A 5,871-nucleotide genomic window follows, 5' to 3' on the forward strand; every position below is an offset into this window, starting at 1 on the left:
TGACTGGATACCACGCCTGTCACTCAGCGCGCAGGTGGGCAGGACTGGCGCTCTAGGACTGATTTGCGACCGGTGGAAAAGTGAGAGGGGGCGGGGTCTGAAGAGCGGGGCGGTTTGGTTGAGGCGCGAGGAGTGACGTGTCGGTCCAGGCGAGTAGACGCCCGGAAGGGGCCGGTGGGCAGGGTGTCACGTGACCGGATTCGGAAGTGGTGGTGGCGAGGTGGGGCCCGCTCGTGGCGGCGGTCGGGGGGCGGTACCTTAGGACGACTTCCCGGCTCCGCCCCCCAGCCACGTGATCCAGTTCGCTCGACCAGAGCGCCCCTGGTATGGGCAGGGTCAGCCCCAGGCTCACTCCCCCCCCGGCCCGCTCCCCGCCCCCCCGGGCTGTCCGGGTCCCCTCCCCCGGCCCGCTCCCCGCCCCCCCGGGCTGTCCGGGTCCCCTCCCCCGGCTCGCTCCCCGCCCCCCCGGGCTGTCCGGGTCCCCACCCGCGGCTCGCTCCCCGCCCCCCCGGGCTGTCCGGGTCCCCCCCCGCGGCTCGCTCCCCGCCCCCCCGGGCTGTCCGGGTCCCCTCCCCCGGCTCGCTCCCCGCCCCCCCGGGCTGTCCGGGTCCCCCCCCGCGGCTCGCTCCCCGCCCCCCCGGGCTGTCCGGGTCCCCCCCGGGCTGTCCGGCTTGGTGGGGCCCAGACCCTAGGGTCCCCCGTTCCCCCAGGGTTGCCAACTTTCTGATCGCATAAAAGCGAAAACTCCAGCCCTGCCCCGGGTCGCTCCACCCCCACTTCCTCACTCGCTCTCCCCCCACCCTCACTCATTTTCACCGGGATGGGGAAGAGAGTGGGGGTGCAGGCTCTGGGGTGGGGCCAGGGATGAGGGGTTTGGGGCGCAGGAGGAGACTGGGCTGGGGGGGCGGGGTCCTGTTAGCGGTTACCACGGCTCCCGGGAAGTGGCCACCGGCTCCCTGCAGCTCCTAGGCACATGAGCAGCCAGGGAGGAGGCAGTGCCCCCAGCTCCCGTTGGTTTCAGTTCCCAGGCAATGGGAGCTGCTGAGCCTCCCTGGCCACACGGAGCGAGTGCAGGCAAGCAGCCTGCCCTAGCTCCCCCAGTGCTGCCGGCCAGACTTTTAAAGGCACGGTTGCCGGTGCCGCTTGGAGCCACAAGGGTACCTTTTCAACTGGGTATTCTGATCGAAAATCGGACACCTGCCACCCCCAACCTAGCCCCCTTGCCACAGGGCTGTTCTGCTAGGCCTGTGTGGGGCGGGCACCAATACCTGGGCTCACTCCCTCCACGGGGCTATCTTGCTGTGTCCATTCAGGCAAGGCACCGGTACACGGGTCTAGTGCATCCCTCTCCCATCCAGAGCTATTCTGCTGTAATTGTAAAGGCAAAAATCACCCCCTCACCCAGATAGTTACATGCGTACAAAATCTGTGTGTGGCCCAGACCTGAGGGTTCTGTGCCACCACCCCCAGCTTTGTGCTCGTTGAACCCTTCCTTGTAACATCAAGGCACAGTCCTTAGGGGATTTCATGAGGGCTCTGGCTCTCCATCCCTCCCAGGGTAAAAGCTCTCCAGGGTTTTCTTGGGTTTGGGTGGTTGGTTTCTTTCTGGATTTATGTGGGTTTTTGGGAAGAAGGGGGATTCTTTCCTCTAGCTTCAGGTTTCCTGCTGTTTCCTGGGCCCAGCTGAATGCCAGGGTTTGTGCATAGCTCTTACCAGCCTGAAACCAACATGCCTAAGGGCTTGTCTTCATGGCAACAGTTAGCTCGGGTTAATACAATTTACTGCACTTGAACTAAGCTAGCTCAAGTGAGACACCACACTTAAAAACAACACTGAAGGTATGTCTTCCAGCAAAAAAAAACCCCCAAACCATGACAATGTGTCTCAGAGCTTGGGTCAGTTGACTTGGGCTCATGCTATGGGGCTAAAAATAGGAGCATAGACAGTGGGGCACAGGCTGGAGAGGGGGCCTGGGCTCTGAGACCTGGCAAGAGGGACAAGCCCAGGCTCTAGCCAGAGCCCCACGGTCTACACAGCTATTTTTGGGTATAGCATGAACCTAAGTCAGTCGATCCAGGCTCTGAGAGTTGCTGCTGTGGGTTTTTTTCACTGTGTAGACATACTCTGGTGTTAGAGCGATTTTATTAGTAGCACAGAGCAATTGGGTTAGCTGCTGCTGAGTAGTTGTAACTGGATCTTTTGCATCCCCACTGCATTACTAGCTCCAGCATCAGCATAACTGGAGCTTTAACCCACATGTCTGGCTGGGCCAGCTAGCTTGAGCTTCAAGCACCACTTACCTTGAGTTAGAGAATTTTGTGGGTGGGTGGGAGTCAAGCTGGGGTAACATTTGATTTATAACTCAAGATAACTAGATAACTGCTGTATGATACACCCTGAGCTGCATCCTGCATGGAGAGTAGCGTGCAGCCTGGTGAATATCCCAGTATCTGCTGTGGCTTCTTCTCTGATTAGCTGCCTGCAGGATCCAGAGCAGCCTAAACTATTGACATCCCATAAGCTCAAGGTCTTTTTTTTTCCAAATTTGGAGATAGTATAATAAACTAAAGCAGCATCATTGAAGTTACTCACCAGAAAACAATGTCAACTTGGTTATATTTTTCCATTTTCCCTCTTTTCTACTTACATTTCCAACTCATTCTCTTCATCTCCAGGCCATTTTCTTTTCCTTTTTTTTTTTCCTCATGTGTGCTGCTTTGACTTGTTGCAGAGTGACTTTTCTGTCCAGTTGTTACTGTCTACCCCTTGCTTTCTACAAAATTACATTGTCTCTTGCCCCGACTCTCTGTCCTCACATCTGGGTACATTTCCTCCAAATTGTGGATACAATCAGTTGGAAAAGAGGGGGAACTCAAATACCTGATGTACTCATTCTGTATCTTTAAATAGATCAGAGTCTATGGGCTATGTATGGCCGTGGATTAAATACAATTCTAGCAGCTGTAGTAGGACAACACCGAGTGATTATATGCTCACATAGCTCTCTGAGGCTGGATTCCTGGGGATTTGCATATTTCTCAGACTGAAAGGGAATTTTAGTGCGAGACTCCTCTGGAATGCAGCATCTTCCCATCACATCCCAATGCTGCATCAGCACAGCATGATGCAATGACTTTCTGGCAGCCTCAAAGTTATGTTCAGAGACGAGGAGTATCTGTGAGAGATTGTCTCTTCTGTGAATCCCAGGAGATATTATCTCAGCCAAATTCTGCTCATTATACTCCTATAACTACTCCCATTAACTTCAACTGGCCGCCTTTGTGAGCAGGATTTTACCCAGAGCTTTAATCATGCTAAAGGTGACACTGTAATAATTACACAACCATTAGCGACCATCTAGTGGCCAGTGCTACCTCCTATTTTATGTGGCATACACAGCAATGTTCAGCAAGCTGCAAAAGGAGGCCACATAAAGGTGAGTTAGGGCCATGGGAAGGGCTTGGAAAAGGGGCAGGAGAGTCTGCCCAAGGACATGGCACAGCAGTGGTGTAGCCCCTCCCTCCAAGCTACCCACAAACATTTTTAGTCTACAGATCTTAAATCTCCCATCGGTTACATATGTAAGAGAATTAAATCCTACTTTCCTCATCATACGTTCCCTTCTCTTTCCCCGACTCATGCATTTTCAGTGGACAGGAGCTATATGGTTGAGCATTTGTTCCACACACGGCTTCTTGAAATCCTTATCCGCTGGAAAGGCTTAACTGAATCTCCTCCTTGCATTCTATTTTTGACAGCCTAGGAAACATTCCCACATACTCGCTGTCACAGCAGTGCCCTTGCAAACCCGCTGGCACTGGCACCTCATGTCGTGCTGCTCCCTTCCTCAGTGTTTGTCTTGCTCTGATTGCTATGGGAACAAACAGCAGCTGGGTCCATGGCCTTGTAACTATATGCAGAAACCCACCATCATCTCAGTGAAGGGCTTGGTTCATTCTTTGGAACCTGTGAATTCCACATTGTTCACCTCTAAATAATGCAGCACTGTGTAGTGTGCTGGACAGAAAGATGGAAGGCCTCCACTTGACAGGCTAACAAAGGAGAAGCTTCTACTCCCGTTTCCTAGATAGGCGAGACCTGCTGGCGGTCAACAAGGCCACACTAAGAGGAGAAGAATCCTACCCACAGTATTGAGCTGTAGCTCACGAAAGCTTATGCTCTAATAAATTTGTTAGTCTCTAAGGTGCCACAAGTACTCCTTTCCTTTTTGCGAATACAGACTAACACGGCTGCTACTCTGAAACCTGTCAGTATTGGGTTTGTAGCCTTTTGGACCTGGTTTGCTTAGGCAGGGAGGGGAAGCCTCATAATGAGCTTGTTTGCTGAACTCCACTGCATTACTGTTGCCTGCCTCTTGTGTGTGCTGTAGCTCACTATGGAATATGGCCTCCTTTGTCAATCAGCAGACCAGAGCTGCAAGCAGCACCGGTCATTTGATGGTGCATAGCTGAATAGGAAACAGCGGGCCTTGTCTGGAACAGAGGATTTTGTCCAGAAAACCGACAGGCCAAACATGGTTGGAAAGCTATTTTGGGTAGAGGGAGGGAGCTGGCTGTTACCTGTCTGGCTGTTCTATGTTTCATTAACTCTTAAGCTAGTCATGCAGCCCAGACCACAACGAGTAGTATATTAGAACATGGAGTTTCCCTCAGATGACCCCTGTCACTTTCATAGCCTTCAATCACTTTCTAGCTGATGGTGGCCAGACTTCAGCCCAGTACCATTGGCCAGGGAAGTCTTGCTAGCATCCTTCTAGCAAGAAGCGTGTTTAAGCATGATAAACTAGAAAAGGTACTAGGTTACATGCCCAGAGTAACTCTCCTCCATGCTGTTTATTTCAGTTAAGGCATCATTAATTTATCATGTTAGCCCAAGAAGGAAGATTCCCATAGCCATGTTAATCTATATATGTGATATCAAACAATAGATGTGTATAACAGTTTGCATATTGGAGAAAGGCAGTAGCCCATTCAGTTACATTTGGAACCAACTTCCATTCCATTGCCCACTTTTAGCCCCGATATAACTTTGAATTAGTAAATCACTTTGATCTGAAAACTGTCATGTTTACTCAGAAAGCAACAAAGGAAATTTTTGCAAAGTTAGTCAAACTGTTTTTGAGTTGCAGGCCATTAAAGTTACCCTGCTCTGAATGCTGATTTGTCTATCATTTGTCTTCCTCCCTTTGGCTTAAAACAAGCTCATTACTGCCCCTTCAAACTTTCCATGGAGTTAAATCTCCTTGAAAACTCATGCACCTGGTGTAGTTAAAGATGTGTACATCTTTGAATTCCTGATAACAACAGTATGGTTGCTTATTAAGTGGGCAATGTCAGATGTAGTGTCCAAAACTATTTCCTTGCTTTGAAATGCTTGATTTGTGTCAATAACGTACTAGGTTAGTATATTGTCATTTAGCAACCTTAACTGCTTTTAAAGCTTTTGTTTGTACAGTAAAATAAGATGTATACAATCCCTTTCAAAAATGTTCATTTTCAAAATACTCTCATGTGAATCAGCCCCTTCTCTTCCCTATATCTTGCTGGAAGAGAATACGTAACATCCAGAAGTGGCTCTCTCTACTATTACTTTGAGAGTGCTTTGTAGCAAGCCAAGAGAGTCATTTACATTATTTAGAGAAGCTTAAGGGAAGTTCAAATTCTATTTCCATTTGCCTCCAGTATCAAGTTGTATTGAACTGTTTCCCAAATCTCCCCCACCATCCTTCCCACATGTAGAGCCTTAAAGTCCCCATATTGCAATTTAGACTTTAAGAATGACCCATCCACAGTAAAATGCAGTTTTTCCTTTTAACATTAACTTCAGTGCTCAGGCAGAACCCACTACAA

This window comes from Dermochelys coriacea, chromosome 22, assembly GCF_009764565.3.
Source record: "Dermochelys coriacea isolate rDerCor1 chromosome 22, rDerCor1.pri.v4, whole genome shotgun sequence".
Taxonomy (NCBI): domain Eukaryota; kingdom Metazoa; phylum Chordata; order Testudines; family Dermochelyidae; genus Dermochelys; species Dermochelys coriacea.